Raw genomic sequence first — 25,926 nt, forward strand, 5'->3', positions numbered from 1 at the left:
AGGCTGGTGCAGTGGCTTACACCTGTAACCCCAGCACTTTGGAAGGCTGAGGTGGGTGGATCACGGAGTCAGTAGTTCAAGACCAACCTGGCCAACATAGTGAAACCCTGTATCTACTAAAAATACAAAAATTAGCTGGATGTGGTGGCATGTGCCTGTAGTCCCAGTTACTTGGGAGGCTGAGGCAAGAGAATTTTTTGAACGCAGGAGGTGGAAGTTGCAGTGAGCCAAGATTGTGCCACTGCACTCCAGCCTGGGTGACAGAAAGGCTGCGTCTCAAAAAAATAGAAAAAAGAAAGAGAAGCAATTCAATGGGGTCCTCATTTTAAAAAAACTCTAGAAAGTGTGGTTTCCTCTAAAGTGTCTGGTTTCCCCCTTTCAAACCCCTTCTTGCTTCTTCCCACTTCTTCCTTGGTCCCCATCTCCTCCCTCTGAGGACAGCAGGCTCCTTGTGATCAGTGGATCTTCCCCAGGGACTTCTACGTGGGACATACAGCGGCTGTGTCCTAGATCCAAAAGGCTTGTGGTTTTAGAGAAACCAAATGGATGCCAAGCCTGGCCCCAGACAGCCTGGGTACTAGGAGCAAAGAGGATGTGCTTCCAGACCAGAGGCTCCTGGCCTGTTTTTATTCTGTCAAATGTATTTGCAAAGCAGAATCTCTTTGAAGAGAGAAGAGAGCCTAGGTCTTCATTTAGGTAAAGGAGAAACAAACTGGTATGTGCACTCAGACTCTATGGCGGGAGCCAGGTGCTGGGGTGGCGTGGGGAGGGACACTTCCCTCTAAGGACATTTTGAAATTTGTTCTGTGTTCACATCCGACCTATTTTTTTAAAAAATGAACACAAATTGGAGCATAATCAGAAAAGCCAGGTTCCAGTATTGCGCATACCAATAACCAGCCTGTTCACCTTGGTCTTTCAGAGACTCACTTTAATAACTACCCAGTTCTTAGGCTCCAAGAGTAGACACAAGAGGGATTTCTGTAAACTAGACGGGGCTGGGCACACCTAATTATTATTTACTCTTCATTCAGTCCCTCTCGGGAGACAATAGTTCAGGCCTTCTCTTTTGGCCACAGCATGAGGGTCTCTGTGCGAGTCTGGGTGTGTATGTCTGGACGTGAGTGTGTGAGTCTAGGGTGTGTGTGTGTCTCTCTGTGTGTCTAGACATGTTTGGGTGGGGTGTGTGTTGACTGTGAAGTTGACCATTACAGGGTCTCTGCCCCAAGGAGCTCCTGGTGCAGCAAGTTAGGAGGCCAAGTGAAAAACTTCCTCTAACACTCTGGAACTCTGACAAAGGCCAAATAAAGGGCTGAAAAATATGGGTGTACAGATGAGAGAACACACAAACTCAAACAGGGGCCTTTGCACTAGCTATTCCCTCTGCTTGAAATGCTCTTCCCCCAGGATCCTCAAGGCCCACTCTCTTGCCTACTCTAACTTTTTGAGCACCTTCTCAACAAGGCCCACTTGGCCACCCCATTTAAATAGCAACTTTCAGACTGGGCACTGTGACTCATTCTGTAATCTCAGCACTTTGAGAGGCCAAGGGAAGGGGATCACTTGAGCCCAGGACTTTGAGACCAGCTTGGGCAGCATGGTGAAACTCCATCTCTCCAAGAAATACAAAAATTAGCTGAGTATTGTGGTGCGTGCCTGTGGTCCCAGCTACTTGGGAGGCAGAGGTGGGAGGATCACTTGAGCCCAAGGAGGTCAAGGCTGCAGTGAGCAGTGATTGTGCCCCTCTACTCCATCCTGGGCAACAGAGTGAGACCCTGTCTCTAAATAAATTAATAGCAACTTCATCCCACACTCCCTAAACCCACTCCTGCTTTATTTATCTATTTCTAGCCAACGCACTTCTTTGTTTTGTTTTGTTTGGACAGTGTCTTGCTCTGTTGTTCAGGCTGGACTGCAGTAGCGTGACCATGGCTCACTGCAGTCTTGACCTCCCAGGTGCAAGCGATCCTCCCACCTCAGCCTTCCTAGTAACAGGGACCACAGGCATGCACCACCATGCCCAGCTAATTTTTTATTGATTTTTGTAGTGAAGGAGGTCTCGCTATGTTGCCCAGGCTGGTCTCAAACTCCTGAACTCAAGCAATCTTCCTGCCTCAGCATCCAAAGTGTTAGGATTACAGGTGTGAGCCACCATGCCCCACTGCATTTATTGTCAAAGGCAGCAAAGTTACCTATACTCAAACTAACTTAAAATGCTGTGTGTTTTACTCACTTATTTTGTTTTATTATCTGTTTTCCTCATTTCTGACATTAGAATGAAAGCTCCATGAGGGAAGCCACCATGTCTGCTTTGTTCACAGCTGTGTCTCCAGCATCTAGAACAGTACCTGGCACATAGTAGGCACACAGGAAGTATTTGTGGCTATGGTGGTGATAGGGTGAGTTTTTGGGGCAGATGGCAGCCAGGCTGCAGACACACCCCTCTATTCTGGAGGGGCGGCTGGAGGATCTGATGTGGATGGGGTGGTGGAGATGGAAATAGTCCAACAGGGACAGGGAGAAAGATATGGCCTGAGAAAGCCTGAGACATTTTGGAGGCCATTCAGCATGCCCCAAATTCTAACTCAGTGCCCATCTCCTCCCTCTGCCACCCTGAGATCCACAGCCTATTGATGTTAGGGAGGGAATAGTCAGAGGACACATTTGGAGGTTGGGGGAGGTGCTGGTGGATCCATCTGTGAGAACTGAAGGCCACGTGGAAGTGTCTTGGCTAGGGAAAAGTACCTAGCTGTGTAGAGGGCATTTAGAAGGGAGGAGGCAAAGGCAAGCCTGCAGTGGTGGCTGGATTGCAGGCTTGGTGAGAACAGACATGTTTCTCCGAACGTTGGAGAATGAGAGCAAGGTCCAGGACCAGAGAGTGCTCATGGGACCAGGGGCCAGAGAAGAGGGCTGGCTGGGAAGGGCTTCAAATAATAGGCCAGGGAGTCAGGATAGAATCCCGGGGGCCCCAGGAAGTCCCTGATGATCTGGAGTCAAGTGTAGGAGGTGGCAATGGAAGGAAGTTGTAATCAGGAAGAACTGCCACTCAGTGCCAGTTGCCCAAACAGGAGGGGAGACTTGCTCTCTAAGCCTTCTGTTAGACAGAGAAGGGGGATGGAGAGGCTCTTTCCCTTCAGCAGTTCATTCATTCGCTCTGTCACTCATTCACTTTATTAAACATGTAATGTGTGCTAGACTCTATTCTGGAATCGGGGGATGCCACCAGAAATCAGTTCTCAATTTTGACTCCATGCAAGGCAGAGGGTACCCCACAAGAGATATGACAGCTCTGAGGAGGCTGTGGTTGTGCTGAGCTGGAAGACCAGAGAGGGTTTCCTGGAAGAGGGAGCATCTGAGCTGGTGCTTCCTGGAAGAGGAAGCATCTGAGCACCCTCCGTGGTGGTCAGGGGTTTGAAAATCAATTGTTCAGGAAGAGAAGATGGTTCTACTCCGGAGATCCCCACCAAGAGGTTTGACCATGTATCGCTTCATTTAATTCACCCAGTAACTCTTGGAGATGGCCAAGGCAGAGGAAGTGATTTATTTTACAAGATGAGGAAATAAGGATCTTGGGACTAAGCACAGATCAGGGTAGCTGTTCAGTCCCAGGTCACCAGCCTGACAGCAGCAGAGTTGGGATTAGAACCCAGAGCTGTTGGATTCCTGGCCAAGTGCTCATCCTGTGGGTTCACAGAAGTCACTGGTTGTTTTCCAACGTGCTGTCAGCAAATTCCTAACACCAAGGATCTTTCTCTGTCCCCTCCCTGACTCCAGAAAGGGTCCAGGACAGGACCAGTGACTCACTCCAGGCTCCTCACTGGTTGGTCAACAGTAGGCAATGCTCAGAATAGGAAAAAGAAAAAAAGCCGCAGACTTTGAGTTTAAGGACTTGGGGCTCTTCCCAGCTGGTCCCACGTCCTGGCTGTACAGCCTTGGGCGAGCCTCTTCACCTCTCTAGGCCCTTCAGTTTCGAGCTCTATCAAATAGGACACTGTTCACTCCAGTACTCCCCAACTCCAGGGACTTGAGAAACTGAAGCCATAATTGGCATGACTCTCCCACATAAACATTAGCTAATATGATTTATAAGAAACTGGAGGGCTGGGCCCAGTGGCTCACCCCTGTAATCTCAACACTTTGGGAGGCTGAGGCGGGCAGATCACCTGAGGTTGGGAGTTCGAGACCAGCCTGACCAACATGGAGAAAACCTGTCTCTACAAAAAATACAAAATTAGCCAGGTGCGGTGGTGCATGCCCATAATCCCAGCTACTTGGGAGTCTGAGGCAGGAGAATCACTTGAATCCAGGAGGCAGAGATTGCAGTAAGCCGAGATCACGCCACTGCACTCCAGCCTGGTGATAGAGCGAGACTCCGTCTCAAAAAAAAAAAAGAAAACTGGGGGTTGCCCATACCACCAGAATGATGACAAGGACACCAGGACACTGCTCCTATTGCTAGCTGACTTTCACTGAGCCCTCCCCAGGCCCAGTGGGAAGTGCTTTACATGCATTAATCATCCAGTAAGGGGAGGACTTAGTAAAAGCATCATCAATATGTAAAGATAATGAGGATGATGATAAAGGTATCTTGCAAAGCAATGTAATGAACAGATTCACATGTCTTTAAGAGCAATTGGGGGCCATGCAGACTGTGTCCCCTGGCCCCTTGACACAACTCTCGGTCTTTGCTTCCTTCATCCTTGGGGGGTACAGACAGCCAGTCTCCCGGCTCTTAGCCTCCCAGTCCCTGGAGGTTGTTCAGGCCCCAAGCCAGGCCAGCCTGAAGATTCTTATTCCCAGGCAGCTGGGCTGTGGCCCCAGGAGGATGGCCAACAAGAGGCCTAGCGGCTTATCGCTCTGCAGTGACTCCCCATCAGGCAGACTGTCTCCGCTGCTGCAGAGCAAAGCTGATAAAGAGGACAGAGCCTTGTGTTTACTGGGGCCGAGTCTGGGGAGAGTCGGGCCTCCCAGGGGCAGCCCTGTCTCCTCTGGGAACAGACTGTCTGTTTGTGGAGATACCATCACATTCCTGCAGCCTCGGCCACCCCAGGATGGACTGGGGGAGGGAGTGGCGGAGATGGGTGGGGAGGACGCAGTATGACAGCTGCGGCCCTCTGTTTCCCTGGGGCTGATACTGAGGAGGCCTGAAATGCATCCTCCAGGGGGATTCAGGTTTCCCAGCCTGATTGTCAAGTACTTTAGATCATTAATAGCCAACATGGTTACAGCACTCTACAGTTTACAAAGTATTTTCTCAACATTTATCTTTGTGGGTCTTCCAGATGGCCTTCCATTCATACTCTCTGGGGTAATGTTTCACAGAAGGGAAATGCCCAGCAAACTGGGATAGGGCAGGGGACCTGAGTGACCCTCAGCTGACCAGGCCAACTCACATTCATAGCTAACACTTTTGAGTACTTACCATGTGGCATGACTGCAGAGACACTTCATATATACATATATATATATTTTTTTGTTGTTGTTGTTTGTTTGCTTGTTTTGTTTTGTTTTTTTGAGACAGATTCTTGCTCTGTTACCCAGGTGGAGTGCAGTGCATGATCTCTGCTCACTGCAACCTCTGCCTCCTGAGTTCAAATGACTCTCCTGCCTCAGCTTCCCAAGTAGCTGGCACTACAGGTGTGTGCCACCATGCCCAGCTAATTTTTGTATTTTTAGTAGAGATGGGGCTTCACCATGCTGGCCAGGCTGGTCTTGAACTCCTGACATGAGGTGATCCACCCACCTTGGCTTCCCAAAGTGCTGGGATTATAGGTGTGAGCCACGGCGCCTGGCCACTTAAGGTATGTTAACTCATTTAATCTTTGCAACAGCCCTTAGGAGATAGGTGCTATCATTATATTCATTTTCCAGATGAGGAAATTGAGTCACACATGGGTTAAGTAGCTTGCCTAAAGTCACACAAACAGAAAATGGAAGGGCTGGGATTTGAACCCAAGCAGCATGGCTCCAGAATCCCCACCGTAACCAATGTGCTGCACAACCATCTTGAGGCAAGCTTGTGATGTATTTCTACTCCATGTTCCAAGGTCATGGGTATTTACAGCTGCAGGAGGTGGCCTAGCACAGAAGGGCTTTGGAAGTACACCTGCATCCTACTCCCAGCACTGACACTAATGAATGCTGTGGCAGAATCAGAACTCTGTATATCGCAGTTTTCTCCACTGGAAAGTGGAAACAGCACCTGCCTTAGCAGAGAGGATGAGATGTTTTATGTGAAAGATCTGGCACATAGGAGATTTGCATTAAAGAAGTACTATGACTACTTTGACAGAGGCACTGGGGAGGTGGCCTGTCCAAAATGGAAACTTCAGATGATTGTCTGTTAAAAGAAAGGCCCAATTACTCAGTTATGGGAGCACAGAAGAGGGGTGACTTCTAATAGAAGGGATCAGGGTATCCTCAAAGGAGGCAGCATGAGCAAGTGGTTGGGACTCTGGCTTCAGAGTTGGGCAGACTTGAGTTCAAATTCTTATATCCAGCCCTTACTCACTATGTGACCTTGGAGGGGTTACTTCTTTGAGTTTGTAAAATGAGAACACTTACAAAAAACCTCTCCATAGGGCTGTGAGGAATGGATGAGATCATTCAAAGGTCAAAGAGACCTTCTGGGAAGAAGCTCTGGGCACAATGGCAGGCACCTAGTAAGTGCTCAATAAATGCTTCTGGCATTATTGTTTACAGGGCACTAAGGGGTTGGGAGTGAGGTAGGGTGGTGGGCAGAATAATGGCTCCCTGAAGATGTCATGTCTTAATCCCTGAAGCCTGTGAATGTGTTAGGTTACATAGCAAAGGGAAATTAAGGTTGCAGATAGAATTAAGGTTGCAGGTAGAATTAAGGTTGCTAATGAGCTGACTTTGAGATGGGGGAAATTATCTTGGGTTATCTGGTGGGGATGTGTGTAATCACAAGGGTCCTTATAAGTGGCAGAGGGAGGCAGAAGAGTCAATGCCAGAGTGATATGAGTGAGACAGTCTCTGCCAGCCATTCACGTCTTTGAATTGGAGGAAGGGGCCACAACCCAAGGAATGCAGGCTGCCTCTGGAAGCTGGACAAGGCAAGAAAACGAATTCTCTCCTAGAGCCTCCTGAAAGGCATGCGGCCCTGCCAATGCTCTGATTTTAACCTGGTGACACCCATTTTGGACTTCAGACTCCCAGAACTGTAAGAAAGATAATAAATATGTGTTGTTTGAAACCACTAAGTTCATAGTAATTTGTTACGGGAGAAAAAGGAAAGTGATGCAGAGTGTGAGTTGGTCCTTGAAGACTGGCAGGATGGTCACAGGCAGAGGTGGGGCAGGACAGCACAGGAGGTAGAAACTGAGCCTTCAAAGTCCTGTGGGCAGCCAGGCGCAGTGGCTCACGCCTATAATCTCAGCATTTTGGGAGACTGAGGCGGGCAGATCATTTGAGGTCAGGAATTCAAGACCCACCTGGGCAATATAGTGAAACCCTGTCTCTACTAAAAATACAAAAATTAGCCAGGTGTGGTGGCAGGTAATCCTGGCTACTTAGGAGGCTGAGGCAGGAGAATCTCTTGAACCCGGGAGGCGGAGGTTGCAGTGAGCTATCATGCCATTGCACTCCAGCCTGGCTGGGTGACAGCACAAGACTCCATCTAAAAAAAAAAAACAAGGCTGTGGGCTTGAAAGCACAAGGCATTTCAGGGCAACACTTGGGAAAGCTCATGTGGTTCTTTGCAGAAATGGACATAATTCCCCATGCCTGCCAGTACCTATGCCCCTTTGCAATGTAACTTGGCAACTCTTCCCATCAAGAGGTAAGAGTCTATTTCTTCACATCTTGAATCTGGGTTAAGCCCTATGACTTGCCTTGGCTAATCATATGCAAATTCTAAGCTTGGGCCTCAGAAGACTTTGCATACTTTTGCACTCACTCTTGCTGTTCTTAGGCGGAACACTGCTACAGCCTAAGATCAAGCCCGGTGTGACCAGCAGCCTTGAAAATGGCTCCTGGTGTGAACTCCTTGTGTGATCCTCTCCCATTTAGTATGGGCTGGACCTAGAGACTTGCTTCTCACCAATAGAATACTGTTAAAGCAATGGGTTGACTCTTCTGATACGGGGTTTTATTTTAATTTTTTATTTTTGAGATGGAGTTTCATTCTTGTTGCCCAGGCTAGAGTGCAATGGTGCGATCTCAGCTCATTGCAACCTCCGCCTTCTGGGTTCAAGTGAATTCTCCTGCCTCAGCCTTCTGAGTAGCTGGGATTACAGGCATGTGCCACCATGCCTGACTAATTTTTTTTTGTAATTTTAGTAGAGATGGGGTTTCTCCATGTTGGCAGGCTGCACCTCAAACTCCCAACCTCAGGTGATCTGCCTGCCTTGGCCTCCCCAAGTGCTGGAATTACAGGCATGAGCCACTGCACCGGTCCTTAATATTGGGTTTTAAAAGTCTGTGTGACATCCATCTTGTTGTCCCTTTTTTGTTCCCTTGCTGAGGGGGTCCACAGTTTTCATTTATGGAGAAGCTCAAATGGCAAGGAGATGATGTCTCTCCCCAACAACCAGTGAGGACCTGAGAGCTACCAAAAGGCACATAAGTTAACTTGGAAACAGATTCTCCCCATCTGATATCTTGACTGTAGCCTTGTGAGAGAGGCTAAGCCAGAGTACGCAACTCAGCCGCACTTGAATTCCTGACCCACAGAAACTGTGAGATAATAAATGTGTATTATTTTTTAGCAGTCTAATTTGTTACACAGCAATAGATAACTAATACACCTCTAGGCTAGTCTGCTGGATGATGAGTGACAAATGGCCTAGTCACTTCCTTTCACCCAGCCAACACCCGACAACCACCAGGCAAGTGAGTGAGGCACCCTAGACCAGCCTGCTGTCAGTTGCTTGAGACACGTGAGTGAGTGAAGCCTGGCCCAGATCAGCAGAACTGGGCAATAACAGAAGTTGTTATTTTAGGCCACTGAGTTTTGGGGTGATGATTTTACCCAGCAATAATTTTATTTTACCTGTATAGCCAGAGGGTTACTCGTGTAGCAGGAACTGAAACCAGGAAGCTGGGTAGGGGGCTAAGCGTGGAGGGCTTTGATGACGGATTACAGCATTTGGAATGGGGCAAGTTTTTGAGCAGGATAAAATCATAATCAAAGCTGTGGTTAAAGAAGTTTCTTGCAGCACCAGAAAGTGGCATGAATCACAAGCAGAGGAATCACTTAGAAGGCTGCTGTCATGAGGCAGATGAGCAGTGATGGAGGGCTGAAATAGAGTAGAGGATTGAGGTGTAGAGAGAGTTAGAAGTGGAACCAATAGATCCTATTCTGTGTGGAATAGGGGGCAGGGCAGTGGGAGAGTGGAAGTTGACACCCAGGTTGTGACCCTGAGATACTGTATGGTTGGAGGTGCTATTGGCAGAGATGGAGAAGTCATGATGGGGGATAGGAAGATGCATGCTATTTGGTGGACTGAGGGTTAAGTGCTAAAGAGACCTGGGAAGAGGCCCAAGAGACAGTGATTCAAGACTGCAAAGGGAGCTCTGTCCCAGCCCAGTGTATTGATCAGGTTTGAGGAAGTTTAGAGAATAGCACCTTCTGGCTGAGTAACTGAGGTATCTGGACAAAGGATTATTTGCAAAACTGTGGGAAGGGTTTGAGAATTGCATCAAGGGATGTTAAAGTAGCCTGGGGCTGGCAATGACGGGGAGCTTACTTCTCCTAGGTCTGAGAAGGCAAGGGAGGGAGCAGGAACTGGAACCAGAGGAGGGCAGAGTATGGAGAGTGCTGCCTGATGGAAGCTGTGGCCTTTGGTGGAAAATACAGAGGATTATGGCAACCCAGCAAGGAGGCCACCAGGAGAACAAACACTTTGACTTCTCCCTCTTCCCGTTCTGTGAGGACTTCTTTGGTATTCCCCATTGGCTAAGTCCACCTTGAAGTCAGACAGCAAGGTTGCCTGTAGATGCGGCTCAGACACATCAGCCTTGCAGGACACAGAGAGGGTGGAGAAGGGGAGGGGCACACAGAAGGAGCCGCATAACACATGAAATTCCTTTCACCTGTGTCAGTTGATGACCCTGTTCTGGCAAATGAGATTTGAGGAAAAACCTGGTAGGGAGTTTCTGGATAAAAGTTTTTTACTCTTAGGAAGAAAACAGCAAGAGAGATGTTCTTCAATGTGTCTGATGCAATGCCTGGAACTGCAGCAGCCATTTTGCAACTGTGAGGGAAACCAGCAGAGGCAAAACTGACCCACTGAGGATGGAAACACAAAGAGATAGGAAGAACTAGGCTCTTGATAACTTCGTGGAGCTTCTTGACCTGTCCTACATCCAGGGTTTTTTTTAAATGAAATAATAAAGATTCTTATTGTTTGAACCACTTTGAGTTGGATTTCCTGTTACTTGCAGCCTAAAGCCTTCTTTTAAAATTTTTTACCCAATCAAAAGCACCAAAGCATCCTAATGGACCTGCCATCCACCAAGTTCAAGCCCCTGTGCAAGCTCTCTTAGCTTCCACAGAGTGCGGGTCAAACCCTCCTGTTTCTTCTGCCGACCACAGTTTTGCACTAACCGCATCAGATTCAGTGAGAATTTCAAATCCTTTTTCAATCTGTGACAAAATAAAGAGACAGAAGTAGGTCATGGGGTGTTCTTCTCTAAACTTAGGAGAAACTGAGGAGAAATCTGAGTCTCTGGGATGGTTGGGAGAGAGAGCAGAGGTAGGAGACTCATTCCCAATGCCCACCTTCCTGAGAGGTGTGGTGCAGTCACAGAGACCCAGGTTCTCAGCCTTCATTTCCCTGCCCATCAGCTAAAGGGTAAAGTGGGTCCCACCCAGTCTGGACATGCATCATTAGCACAGCCTCCCCACATGGGGCAAGTGAGTAGGCCCCTATTTTTCAGCATGGACTCCCCAACTTCAGTGCTGTTGTATTTTCCCCCATCCAGGTTTTGCAGGACTTGCTTATATCCAGATATCAGAGCAAGCTCAAGGAAGGCTGGCCATCGCTTGGGGTCTTTAGAGAGAGTCAGATGGAAATAGGAGAGGAAGGTGCTGTCACAAGAACCACACTTGGCTCATCAGAGAAAGTCGGTTGGCATCGGCAGCTGGTATGATGGATTTGCCATGCCCACCTTGCCCACGGTGGAGTCCCAAAAGGTGGCCATTGTCAAATGACTGCACCCCTAGTCTTCTGGGGGTTTCCCTGGCCTAGCATGTTCCCAAGACCACTGGACTCTTCTCCATCTAAGTCATGTCATGGAAACTCCTCCAGAGCTGAAGACAGACAGATCTGGTTCTGAGTCTCTCTGTTTTACTAATCCTAAATCTAAACAGATTTGCTCAAAAGGAGACCATGCTATTTTTTAAAGTACTTAGTGATATACGTATAAGCTTTGCATGGACGAAGTCAAGAAACACATGACCCTTTCTTGTACATTCAGAATCTGAACATCCGTGTGAAAACTGGATCCATTTTTGAGAGATGTGAAACTGCGGTTTATTTGTAATAAATAATGATAATCTATCCATCTGTGCATATATCTATATGCTGTGTTAAGTGGCAATGGTATATTACAGTCTGAGAGATGGTTCTCTCCTCTGTAAGGAACAAGTCGTTCTCATCTAATGTCACAGTAGGTTTAGATTCCATAGCAGTGTTCCCCAACTCACAATTCCCCAACAATTCCATACAGTGTTCTGTACCTCTCACACCACCGCTTGCCCAGGCAGTAGTATCTGACCAATAAAGACCTTTACCTGTTTTGTATGGTTAAAAAAAAAAAAATGATGTGGGTCAGGAAACTAGCCTCTGAGATTCATTTTTCTTATCTGTACAGCAGGATCTTACACTAATTACCTGAACTAATTTATTGTGAGTTTCAGAGATAAGTAATATTTTCAAAGCATATCCTTCTAGCATCCCATTCTTTCAATATCCTTCTCTCTACTAGAAGTCAGCTGGACAAGAAATCTGACAAAATCATTCATTCATGAGGCATAAAGATAATAATAGTGTTAATAGCTAAAATTCATTGGACATATACTATGTGCCAAATACCATTCTAAGTACCTTGTTTATATTGGCTCAAATAGACTCTAGTATTATCTCCATTTTACAGATGAGGAAACTGAGGTTAATTTGTCTACAGTAATACAGGTATGAGAGGGCAGAGCTGGGCTTTGACCCCAGGCAGTCTGGCTCCAGAGCCTGTTCATTTACCTGCTGTGCTGCCCCAGAGCTACCAATGGTGTTTGAGTATGGTACTGACCCCAGTGGAGAGGGAGCGCAGGCCTGGCGAATTGTCAGAACTGGCTTCAAGCCTAGGGCTACTGCTTCCTAACGGTGTGACACTGGGCAAGTTAGTTAACCTCTCTGTGCATTGGTTTTCTCACTAGAGGTGGTAAGGGTTGAATTAAATAACAACAACAAAAACCCGACTGGGTGCAATGGCTCACGCCTGTAATCCCATTACTTTAGGAGGCCAAGGCGGGTGGATCACCTGAGGTCAGGAGTTCGAGACCAGCCTGACCAATATGGTGAAACCCCGTCTCTACTAAAATATAAAAAATTAGCCAGGCATGGTGGCACATGCCTGTAATCCCAGCTACTTGGGAGACTGAGGCAGGAGAATTGCTTGAACCCAGGAGGTGGAGGTTGCAGTGAGCAGAGATGGCGCCATTGCATTCCAGCCTGGGCAACAAGAGCAAAAATCTGTCTCAAAACAAACAAAACAAAAACCCCAACCCTGACACAAATCCTGATCCTGAGAGGCTGTCCTCAAAGGACTCCACCCCACCCACTCTGTTCCCCATCCATGGCTGGGTTGGTTGAGGGAGGCTGGGAAGCGTCCACAAGGATCCATAAGAAAAGATCACCCAATCAGAGGAGGCACGTGAGCTCCCTGAGAGCAGTGGCTTGACTTGCCACCTAGAAGATGCCCCCTATGCGTCTGATATATGAATGTGTGAAACAGTGAAAGAATACATGGAAAAAGGAATGAGTAGGAGGGCTAGAAAGGGGGAAATTTCAGCCACCGAGAAAAAGCCGAAGGAGGGTTTTGTACAGTTCCAGTGATCGACATCCAGGGTGCATGATGGCAGGTGAGTCAGGAGAGGCTAGGTAATGCTGCGGTAACAAACATCCCTCCAATCCCAGCGGCTTTCTAACAAACATGTTTATTTCTTGTTTATGCACTATAAGGCAGGTTATCAGGGTGCTCTGTTCTTCCAAGTTACTTGAAGATCCAGCTTAAGGAAGCTCCATGTTGACATGCTTTCATGATGGCGGCAGCAGAGAAAAGAAGATGTGGCAAACCCCACACTGGTTCAGAAATTTTCTGCTCAGAAACGTCTTATATCCCTTCTGCTCATATTTCATTGGTCAAAACAAGTTATATGGTCACACTTAAGTTCAAGTGGATGGAGAAGTATAATCCTTACAAAAATGACAGGACTGGCTGTTTTCAATAGGACTAATTACCACCATCTGTGGTATAGGCCAGAGGGCCACTTGGGCTGAATGCAGCTCACAGACATGGTTTGTTTGGGCTCCTCAGTGTTTTAAATATTTTTATGTGGTTTCTAACATTTATGACATCATCATATGTCATCTACAAATCTGTATACCTGGCTAGGTTTGAAATTTGGACTATGAGGTGACAGTGAGTATCTTAGTCCGTTCAGGGTGCTACCGTAAAAATACCATAGACCAGGTGGTTTATAATCAACAGAAATTGATTTCTCACAGATCTGGGAAGTCCAAGATCAAGGCACCAGCAGATGTGGTATCTGGTGAGGTCCTTCCTGGTTCATAGATGGCTGTCTTTTTGCTGTGTCCTTACATGGCAGAAGGTGGAGGGAGGTCTCTGGAGCCTCCTTTATAAGGTCACTAATTCCATTCAAGAGGGCTCTACCCTTGTGACCAAATCACCCCCAATGCCCCACCTCCTGATATCATCACATTGGTGATTAGGTTTCAGTGAATGAGTTTTGCAGGCACACAAAACTTCAGTCCATTGCACTGAGCCTGGTTACTTTGACATGGATTAAGTTGGGCCAATTATAACAGAAAAACTCAAAATAGTGCAGCTTAAATGAGATGGATGCTTCTTTCTCACATAAAAGAAGTTGGAAAATTAATAGACAGCTCAGGCCTGGCATGGAAGACTCAAAAAGCCATCAGGGACTTAGCTCTTCTCTCTGTTCTTCCATCTTCAGCGTATGGCTTTTTTTTTCTTTTCTTTTCTTTTTTTTTTTTTTGAGACGAAGTTTCCCTCTTGTTGCCCAGGCTGGAGTGCAATGGCGTGATCTCAGCTCACCATGACCTCCACCTCCTGGGTTCAAGCGATTCTCCTGCTACAGGCTCCCAGGTAGCTAGGATTACAGGCATGTGCCGCCATGCCCAGCTAATTTTGTATTTTTTGTAGAAACGGAGTTTCTCCATGTTGGTCAGGCTGGTCTCGAACTCTTGACCTCCCGAGGTGCTGGGGTGTATGGCTTTTATCTCAAAGGTTGCTTCAAAATCCATCATGACTTCCAGGGTTCCAGCCATCACATCTATAACCTAGGCCAAAGAAGGAAAGGTTGAAGGCAAAAAAAAGGGTGCTTCTTGTCTGACTCAGCAGCCTTGATGCAGTCTTTCCAGAAGTCTCATACAATGCTTCGAGTTACATCTTTTTTTTTTTTTGAAATCCCACCAATTTATTTCCAGTGTTACAGAATATCTCCCTCTTTCCAGACATGGTAACTAGACCTTTCCCACAAATCCCATTTCCAAGAAGCTACCTCTGGGAAAGTCCTATAAAGCCAAAGAGATGCTACAGTATTCTGCCCAAAGTCCATGGAGGGAGAACGCGCATACCTCCTCTCACCTGAATTCTCTTGACTTCACAGAGAAATGGGACAATGAGAATCTCCATTTCTGCAGCAAGCCCCCAGCTGACTTGATTTACATCTTATTGGCCAGAAATAGTCACATGGCTACAGTAAGTGCAAGGGAGAGACTGGGGGTAGTCATGTGACTGTGCTCAGGCCTAGGTAGTCTTTTTCTCCAGGACAAAATTTGCCCAGTTAAAAAAAGCCTAAAGAAGAATGATCATTCTGCTGCTAAAGAGAAAGAGGAGAATTGAGATTGTCAGTTAAGGTTGTCTCTGCCTTGGGCCTGCAGTCCTGATTGTGGAGAAACAGATGCTTCACTAACACTGGGCCTGAGTTCACTGATCTGCCACAGATGCCTCCATGGTTTAATACCTTTCTAGTACTCAGTGTTGGTGACTATTCATCTTTGGGCTTATGTTGGCTTTTTTTTTTTATAAGATGGGGTTTCACCCTGATGGCCAGGCTGGTCTTGAACTCCTGACCTCAGGTGATCCACCCACCTCGGCCTCTCAAAGTGCTAGGATTGGAGGCGTGAGCCACCGCGCCTGGCCCCGCTTTTTTTTTTTTTTAAGTGAAACTAAGAGGAGAAAGAAATATTTCCTATTCTTATGTCTCTATTAAAAATCAAAAGAGCAAAAGATACACCAAGAGAGTCATATATTTCAGGAAAAGCAAAAAAAGGACGCATATTTCTTTGGGGAAGGGAAAAATATTCCTAGCTATGTATCATGCAAACGAGGTGCGTTGAAAATATGCAACTTGGCCGGGTGCGGTGGCTCACACCTGTAATCCCAGCACTGTGGGAGGCCAAGGTGGGTGGATCACAAGGTCAGGAATTCAAGACCAGCCTGGCCAACAGGGTGAAACCCTGTTGCTAAAAATACAAAAATTAGCTGGGCGTGGTGGCACGCTTCTGTAGTCCCAGCTACTTGGGAGGCTGAGGCAGGAGAATCGCTCGAACCCAGGAGGTGGAGGTTGTAATGAGCTGAGACTGTGCCACTGCACTCCAGCCTGGGCAACAGAGTGAGACCCTGCCTCAAAAAAAAAAAAAAAAAAAAGGGCTGGGTGCAGTGGCTCACGCCTGTAATCCCAGCACTTTGGGAGGCCAAGGCAGGCAGATCACAAGGTCAGGAGTTTGAGACCAGCCTGGCTAATATGGTGAAACACCATCTCTAATAAAAAATACAAAAAATTAGCTGGGTGTGGTGGCGCATGCCTGTAATCCCAGCTACTTCGGAGGCTGAGGCAGGAGAATCGCTGGAACCTGGGAGGCAGAGGTTGCAGTGGGCCAAAATCGTGCCACTTCACTCCAGCTTGGGTGACAGAGTAAGACTCTGTCTCAAAAAAAAAAAGGAAAATATGCAACTTATCACCTTATCATGAAACAGCTGACTTGCTTTAGTGACCATTCTGGTCTGACATGCACTTTACTGGGTGGGTAGCTCCCTGGGAAGACAGGGGGCCTCAGCCTCGCTGGCTGTGCACAGTGCATCCCTCTTCCTGGGAGGAGGACAGCCCCGTTTTGTCCAACCCCTCTTACCCCTCATTTGGAATTATCTCACCCTTCTTTGTATTCAGGGCTTATTTTGAGCAAGTTCAAAACTGCCTTGCAAAGTTCAAGATCATTATGGCAGGCAAAAATGCAGTGAAATAGCACACCACTGTCAGTTAATTACTAAAAATCCTTTAATAGCTGACATTATTATAAATTATATACCCATGATGACAGGGACAATTGGGCTCTCTGTTTTTCTTGCCCTGCATTGGAACCCCAAACAATGCTGTCTTGTTGGGGAGAATGACCTGGATGCACTTGCAGGCAAGTTGGGAGTTTACATGGGCTACCTTTGCTGACCACACAGCCCCTGGTCCCCTGAGGACACCCTGCTCCTGGGTGGGGATGAGGCAGCTACCTGACAAGGCCTCAGAACCAACCCTCCCTCCATTTCCACTCCGCTTCTCCACTGCTATTGCTACAAGAGTCTCTTCTTCTTGGACCTCACAACTCCCTCTGCTCTGTTCCCTGTTTCTCTGCCCATCTAGCCCCAGCTCAAAGATCTCCTCTTCCAGGCAGCCTTCCCTGATTCTCCTTCCCAAAGCTGTAGACTCGTGACAGGTAGATTCTCTTTTGTCTTTTGAGTCAGGTGTGTAAAGCATACATCTTACGTGTAAACCTTGATGATTTTCTTACATATGTATCTAACATTTAACCTTTTTCCAGATTGAAATGTATATCCTTTCTTAACTCAAAAATGTTACTGTGTGTAAGAATCCCCTCAGGAGCAGGTAAAAAATGCAGCCTCTGGCCTAACCCAGAGATGCTGATTCAGTGGGCCTGGGATGGCCCAGGAGTCAATAGATTAGTTACACCTAGGACTTCAGGTAGAGGAGTCTGCAGTCCACCCTTGCAGAAACCCACCCATTGCTTGCTGGGATAAGTTCTGTTTCTTCTTAGTTACTCCCCTGTTGGGAGTGGGTGGGGCATGCTCTGGTCTCTTTTATCTGGGGGCTTAGCAAGGTTTTGGGTTAAAAACAGCACCAGCAGGGGTGGATTCAGGCTGGATGCAGCCTGAAACTGCAATTTGGGAAGCTGTCTTTAAGAAAATAATACTTTGGGCTGGGCACGGTGGCTCATGCCTGTAATCCCAGCACTTTGGGAGGCCGAGGCGGGCGGATCACCTGAGGTCAGGAGTTCAAGACCAGCCTGTCCAAGATGGAGAAAACTCATCTCTACTAAAAATACAAAATTAGCCGGGCGTGGTGGTACATGCCTGTAATCCCAGCTACTTGGGAGGCTGAGGCAGGAGAATCGCTGGAACTTGGGAGGCAGAGGTTGCCATGAGCCAAGATTGTGCCATTGCACTCCAGCCTGGGCAATAAGAGCAAAACTCCATCTCAAAAAACAAACAAACAAACAAACAAAGAATACTTTGTTGGTACAGGGTCTTGGAAGGGCTTCCTGCAACTGATGTTTGCCCACTTTCAATCCACTCCTGGAAGCCACCAAGAATTCATGCTCTTAGATGTTACTGAGGTGAGAAGTTGTTTGCTAGGCAAGACAGATCACCCCCCAGCTCACCCTTTCCATCTACAGGTACAGCCATGGAGATCTTGAATCCTGTCCCATACTAGTATCACCTTGGGGAGCTAAAAAAGCAAAAATAACCAATCAACACACTTGGGCCCCAATTAAATCGGTTTGGGGCGGGGATTGTGCTTTAGTAGTTTTTTTTAAAAAAACACCCAGGTGCCTCTAATACACAGCCAAAGCTGAGAACCGCTGAGCAGAGACTTGATTCTGAATTTTAATCTTTCCTTATCTGCTCCAGACTTATACTAAGAGAAGGCCACCTCCTACCACTACTTCCGCCTCTCCTTCTGAAGGGGCCAGGACTCCTGGCTGTGGTCAGTGTTCTCCATGCCAACCACGTACCTGGCCCACCTCCAGTGCACCCCTTCCATTCTGGGGACAGATCAACCAGTAGTAATGGGTGTTTATTAAGCATCATACATTATTTCTAATCCTCAGGACAGCCCTGCATTTTAACAGGGAGGATTCTGAGCTCAGGAAGCCTTAGTGATTGCTTTACCGTGGCCCAGAGGGTAAGTGCTGGAGCTGGGATCAAATCCAGGTCTTTATGATTCTAAAGCCAATGTGTATTTCTCTGAGCCAGGCTGCTCCTAGAAGCAGTACTTGTTTACTGAATGCCAGTCATGCCCAAGGTACAGGCCCAGGGCCCACTTATCCATTAGGTACAGCAAGTCCAAGGCCTAGGGCCGATAATATTTTAGGGGGCCTACAAAATGTTTTCATTTTAATTTTTCTCTGTCACCCAGGCTAGAGTGCAGTGACGTGACCTCGGCTCACCGCAACCTCCAGTTCCTGGGTTCAAGAGATTCTCCTGCCTCAGCCTCCCCAGTGGCTGGGACTATAGGCACGTGCCACCACACCCAGCTAATTTTGTTGGGGTGTGTGTGTGTGTGTGTGTGTGTGTGTGTGTGTTTTAGTAGAGACAGGGTTTCACTGTGTTAGCCAGGATAGTCTCGATCTCCTGACCTCGTGATCTGCCCACCTTGGCCTCCCAAAGTGTTGGGATTACAGGCGTGAGCCACCACGCTCGGCTCATTTTAATTTTCTTTAAAACAATAATAATAATAATAGTAATAAATATATAACAATAAGTCCAGCCTGGATTTCATTTATCTTGATGCCAATACACTATTTTTTAAAAATTGTATGGGAGAAGGGGCCTGTGGAGACAGTGTCCAAGGTCCATGGAAGTCATAATGGCCTGGAGGGTACTGGAGACTGTGTCCCTCAGCCCTTCCCAGAGCGTGGCTCAGGCTAGTGGGAATTAAGCAAGGAATGTTTATTACATACTTTCTGTACGCCTCACTCTGGGAAGTAAATAAGAGCATAAAGCCTGCCCTGGTCTGGCTAGGAAGAGAAAACGTACACACAGGAAACTAAAAGCAAGACAAGACAGGATGCAAGCTCCGACTGTCGTCACTTCTTACTTAGATCTCTTCTTGTGTTTGTCGTTTCATTTGTCACTTAGTGTTCCGCTTTGTAGGTTACTGAACTGTTTCATGTACTTGATGATTTATCAACAATTCTTTTGTTGATTTCTTCCTTTCTTCAACAAATATTTAATATTTTAATAACATATTTATTATTTTAAAATATTTGAATGTGTGTGTGTGTGTGTGTGTGTTTGAGACATGGTCTCACTATGTTGCCAGGCTCTGGGGGGTGCAGTGGTTATTCAAAGCATGATCAGAACACATTTTAGCCTCAAACTCCTGGCTTTAAGCAATCCTTGTGTCTCAGCTTCCCAAGTAGCTGGGACTACCAGTGTACCTGGCTCTAATTCAATTTTTTTTTTTTTTTTTTTTTTTTTTTGAGGAGAAGTCTCACTCTGTCACCCAGGTTGGAGTGCAGTGACCAGGTCTCGGCTCACTGCAACGTCTGCCTCCCAGGTTCAAGAAATTCTCCTGCCTTAGCCTCCCAAGTAGCTGGGACTACAGCCACCAGACCTGGCTGATTTTTGTATTTTTAGTAGAAACAGGATTTCATTCTGTTGGCCAGCCTAGTCTTGAACTCCTGACCTCGTGATCTGCCTGCCTTGGCCTCCCCAAATGCTGGGATTACAGGCATGAGCCACCATGCCTGGCCCTGACTTAATTGTTTTTGAATGGGTAGTTCAGCTCATGGTACAAACACTCAGGAAGTACTGTAGGATATACACCAAGAAGGCCAAGGGCGGGAGAGAGAGGGAGGCCCCTTTTGTATTGAATCTTTGGTGTTGCTTATATTTTGTACCAAGTTCAAGTATTATCTATTTAATAGAATAAAAACAAGCAAGTAAACCAAAAACCAGGTGTGTATGGGTTGAAGAGTTAATTCACCCAGCTTTCTAGCCTTCTGGTTTCCTTCCCCAGAAGCAACCATTTACACCAGCTTATCATGTATCTTTCCAACATTTATGTACATACAAGCATATATGCGTTTAAAAATTTCATGCAAATTGTAGCACACTGTACACGTCATTGTTAGTTAATGTCTTGATCTTCTTTTTTTCTTTCAAGATGGAGTTTCACTCTTGTCACCCAGGATGGAGTGCAACGGTGCAATCTCGGCTCACTGCAACCTCCGCTTCCTGGGTTCAAGCAATTCTCCTGCTTCAGCCTCCCGAGTAGCTGAGATTACAGGCATGAGCCACCACGCCCAGCTAATTTTTGTATTTTGGGTAGAGATGGGGTTTCACCATGTTGGCCAGGCTGGTCTTGAACTCCTGACCTCAGGTGATTTGCCGGCCTCAGCCTCCCACAGTGCTGGGATTACAGGCGTGAGCCACCGTGCACAGCCTGTGTTATCTTTTTATACGGGGCGGGGAGGCTCCCTCCTTCTTTTTCAACAGCTGGATGATATACCATAATTTAACTAGTACTAATTTCTTTATCTTGTATTGATAAAGTTAAGGTTGTTTCCAATCTCTTTCCTTTTGCTATAAAGTAACCTTATGGAGCCTAACTCCCCCCTTTCATTTATACAATACATGACCATATACATGTATCATTTCACTCATATGCAAGCACATCTGTATGGTATATGTATAAACTGGAATTGCAGGGTCGACGTGTGGGTATTGCTGCAGGGAGGGAAAATTGGTAGAATTTCTCTGGGGTACCCAGTTTGGCTACTTCTATCAAAAGTTAAGATCCGCCTCCTATCCCTAAAAGGGAGCACCTCCTGGGTGCTGGGTTAGGAGGTGCAGAGATGAGGAGGACTCAGGCTTTGCTCTTGAGGGTCTCTTCAATGTGGACAAATCCTCTCCAGCCCTGGGAAGTAGGAATGTAAAATGTCAGGGCAGTGCAAGGAAGATAGCTTTGGGCTAGTCACTGGGGAGAAAGGGGGAAAAGTTTGCTCTGAGGAATGGGAGGAAGGACATTCCAGGCAGATGAACCAGCAAGTGCAAAGTCTGGGATATCAGAGAGCAGGTGGGGCCCTTTGGGGTTTTCCAGAGAGCAGCCTTCTCTTGTTCAGGATTCAGGAGTGGAGCGGGGTGGGGGAGATGAAGTGAGACCTGCTCCTAACAGGGCTGGGAGGTTACTCTTTAGCTGGTTAGCCATGGGGATTTACTAGAGCTTTCTCAATCCGGAAGCCTGATAGTCAGAGAGGACTGCTAGAAGGCTGTCTCTGGCCATGTTATAGAAGAGTGATTGAATGCAGACATATCTTCAAATAAACTCCTAGTGACTGAAGGGCAGGGCTCCTTGCACTAAATGCCCCTAGTAAGTGCCCAGTAGAAATGCTCTGTTGAATTATAGCCAAGCACCAAAATGTGGCACATCCCTGGCTATCATTTCTCAAATGAGGGCTTCTATAATTCCCTGAAGGTTGGAAGAGTGAGCCTCCTCCAGGAGGGCTGGGGTCAGGTCTGCGATCAGTCTGAGGTCAGGGTCTGATGCTGCTCATAGTGACCGTGACATGCTTGATGAGAAGTCTCCCATCTCAGGCTGGGAGCGGTGGCTCAGGCCTCTAATCCCAGCACTTTGGGAGGCTGAGGTGGGTGTATTGTGAGACCAGGAGTTCGAGACCAGCCTAACCAACATAGTGAAATCCCGTCTCTACTAAAAATACAAAAATCAGCTGGGTGTGGTGGCTGGCACCTGTAATCCTAGTTACTCAGGAAGCTGAGGCAGGATAATCGCTTGAACCCAGGAGGCAGAGGTTGCAGTGAGCTCAGATTGTGCCACTGCACTCCAGCCTGGGTGAAAGAATGACACTCTCAAAAAAAAAAGAAAGTTTCTCATCTGTTTAGAACTCATGAGAATTGTGCATTCTATTCCCTGATATATCTGGGTTAGCTTTAATATTAAAGATCAAATATATTACAAATGTAATATAAAAAGTTCTGGGCTGGGCGTGGTGGCTCACATCTGTAATCCCAGAATTTCAGGAGGCGGAGGCCAGTGGATCACCTGAGGTCAGGAGTTCGAGACCAGCCTGGCCCACATGGTAAAACGCTGTCTCTACTAAAAATACAAAAACTTAGTTGGGTGTGGTGGAGGCACCTGTAATCCCAGCTACTTGGGAGGCTGAGGCAGGAGAATCACTTGAACCTGGGAGGCGGAGGTTGCAGTAACCTGAGATCATTCCATTGCACTCCAGCCTGGGTGACAAAAGCGAAACTCCATGTCAAAAAAAATAAAATGAAATAAATAAACAAATAAGTAAATTTCTCTAACACTGTGAATAAAATAAGTGCTCCAGAAAAATCCCTTGATTCCAAAAGGCTCCACATCAGTCCAGTTTGAGGAGGATGGATCCACGTAATGCAGGCTCACAGTTCTCACCCTGGCCTCTGTGCAACTGCCTCCATTCCTTTTAACAACCATGAAACTCACTGCACTTTGCTCATTCATGCCTCCATTCATTCATTCATCCATGCAATACTTTTGAAAGCTGATAATGTCCAGGGCATTGCCCTCCCCTATGGGTACACAAGGAGCGGAATAACAGTGGCAGCTCCAAATGCTTTGCACATATTATCTCAATCAACTCTCACAATGACCAAATGAGGTAGGTACTTATGCTTAGTAAGCCCATTAATCAGCTTATTGAGCTGCTGAGTCCTACAGTGTGCCAGAACTTTATTCATTTAATTTCCACCTTGGTCAAGTGGGTCCATTTTACAGGCAAGGGAACTGAGGGTCACAGAGGTTAAATCGTTTGCAGGGTTGCTATTAGTTCAGTGGCTTAACTTGCTAGTGACTGATTCCATGCTCATTTCACTAATAAAAACTACTTTAAATTGAGCACTTACTAGGTGCCAGACACTGCACTAAGCATTTTGATCTTCAAAACGACCTCCTAATGTTATCATTACTATTACCAGTAAAAGATAAAGCATCAATGACATGAGTATACTGTTCAGATGTTCTTTTTTTTTTTGAGATGGAATCTCGCTCTTGTTACCCAGGCTGGAGTGCAGTGACGTGATCTCTGCTCACTGCAACCTCTGCCTCCTGGGTTCAAGCGATTCTCCTGCCTCAGCCTCCTGAGTAGCTGGGATTACAAGTGCTCGCCATGATGCCAGCTAATTTTTGTACTTGTAGTAGAGACGGGGTTTCGCTATGTTGGCTAGGCTGGTCTTGAACTCCTGACCTCAGGTGATCTGCCCACCTCGACCTCCCAAAGTACTAGAATTATAGAGGTGAGCCACTGCACCCAGCATCAGATGTTCTTTTATACTTTCAAAGATATGACAGCAAACCATGCTGGCTGTATCCTCAGGATATATAAAATGTCCAGGATCCAACTGCTGCTCCCCCACATCCACTGCTCCCACCCTGGTCCAAGCCACCATGGCCTCTGGCCTGGACCACGGCCACAGCCTCCTACCCAGCTCTGCTCCCACTGCCCCCTTGCAGTCAGTTCACAAGGCAGTTCAAGGCAGCCTGTTGAAACAGAGGGAAATTCTGTTCCTTCTCTGTTCGGAACCTCCAGGGGCTCCCAAGTCACTCAGATGACAAGCCAAAGACCCAACTACAGCCTATGCAAACCTACAACCTGCCCCCAGTATTACTCCGATCGCATCACTCTTTTGATGATCCTGGAACGTGCCAGGTCTGCTCCTGTTTCAGGGCCCTTGCACTTGCCATTCTCTGTGCCTGTGACGTTCTTCCCCCAGAGAGCATCATAACTAGCTTCCTTCTTGCTCTACCCTCACCATCAAGACCTAGCTCAAATGTCACCTTCTCAGGGAAGCCTTCCCTGACCACTTTCTCTAAACCGCAACCTGCCTGCTCCTAACACTCCTCTCTCTTCTTCTCTGCTTTATTTTTGACCTTGCACCTTTACCTTACAATACACTGGGTACCTGGTTATTTTGTTGTGATCTTCCCCTTAGACTCCTTGAATTGAGGAATTTTTGTGTTCTGCTTACTGCAGGATTGGTAGCACCTAGAAGAGGGCCTGACACTCAGTAGGAGCTCAGTAATTATGTGTTAAATGAATGAACACAAAGTTCCATTCATTCACATGTGCATCTTCCAAGGCAGAGGGTCCAGAGCATTCGTCAGAGCTTTGGAAGGGTTGTTTACCACTGCTCAAGGTTGTCTCCCGTTTGGGGCTATGTTGACCAAGCAGATTTACCTTCCAAAGGGGGAGAGAATGCCACTTAGCCACTTGGGCCTGTAGTTAGTCTATAAAATTTGGGCCTCCAAAGTTAATAAATGAGACCCAGGTTTATCCATCAGTCTCTCTTTTTTTTTTTTTGATTGAACAGAATAAAAATATGGAACGCTTCACGAATTTGCGTGTCATCCTTGCGCAGGGGCCATGCTAATCTTCTCTGTATCGTTCCAATTTTAGTATATGTGCTGCCGAAGCGAGCACTCCATCAGTCTCTTATGAAGTGGGTCATGATGACTCAGTCTCCCTGCCAAACCACCTGCCTATAGCGAGAGGTGGCTCAGATCCCCTCTGTGGTGTCTCTGTTCATAAGTGGTAGCTCCTAAATACTGCCCCTTTCCCACCAACCACACGTAACTTTTCCCTTCCATGATTTCTGCTGTTTCATGCCTTGTGCCTTTCCAGTAATGAGGGACATTTCCCAAGGGCAAGGGACTGGTTTTCTTTTCTAGGACTAGGTATTAAGAAGGTGCACACACATCTCAAGCAGTTATGGGTTCAAGTCTTGACTCTACTACCTACTCACTGTGTGATCTGCAACAAATTACTTAACCTCTCTGTTTCCTTCTTTAAAAATATGGGTCTAGGAAGAATAATACCTCCTTCACTGTGTTGTTTGGGGGATTTGATGAGCTACTGATGTGCTTGGCACAGGGTTAAGTATGGAGTTAAGTGAGGGATTTTATTTCAACCACCCTACAAATATTTATTGAGTGCCCACTATGTGACAGGCATTGAAGTAGGGACCAGGAAGAATAAATGGGGCAAGACCTGTCTTATGTGATTTAGCTTTTCAATGGTACAGACAGAATAGCATCAAATGGCCTGTTTCTGACTCTATTGCCTCCACATTGCTGTAGGTGGCCTGGACCTGCTACTTTCACCATCCCTTGTGGAGCTTACATCCCAAAGGTAGAGGAGAACAGATAAAAGAGTGTATGGTTTTGAAATGGGACAAGCCCAGTAAAGGGGAAGCATAGAGTGCTTTGGGGAAAATACTGGAATAACAGAGTGGGGGCAGATTTGAATCTGAGGGAGTCAGAGTTACTTGTGAGTTATTTTGTGAGTAACTTGGGTACAGAGACCTGTGGATAAGCATCAGGGACCCTCCCTTCTTCCTTTCCTCTCTTTTCCCTACATCCCTAGGGATTTGGAGCTTGCTCTGCGGTCTGGCAGCCTCGGGGGAGGGTGTTTTTAAGCTGTAGCTTAGCCCTGCCCTGCTGGGCCCTGCCACACACACCCTCTAGTGGTCACAACGCGTGCCAGGCACTAGGCTGGAAGGGCCCTAGGAATCCAAGGACAGCAGGACTGCCACTGCCCTTCCCTTCCTGACATTATCTTCACTCAG

At 46.9% G+C, this 25,926-nt stretch overlaps 1 non-coding gene across 1 annotated transcript; it reads right to left on the reverse strand.

The window, feature by feature from the left end:
• Positions 1–24,675: 24,675 nt before the first annotated feature.
• Positions 24,676–24,782, reverse strand: LOC135277265 (U6 spliceosomal RNA). Its single transcript, XR_010344883.1, has one exon. It is a non-coding gene; the product is annotated as a U6 spliceosomal RNA (small nuclear RNA).
• Between the last annotated feature and the right edge of the window lie 1,144 nt (positions 24,783–25,926).

This window comes from Aotus nancymaae, unplaced genomic scaffold (assembly GCF_030222135.1).
Source record: "Aotus nancymaae isolate 86718 unplaced genomic scaffold, 86718_ANA_hifiasm-v0.15.2.pri h1tg000003l, whole genome shotgun sequence".
Classification (NCBI taxonomy): Eukaryota; Metazoa; Chordata; class Mammalia; order Primates; family Aotidae; genus Aotus; species Aotus nancymaae.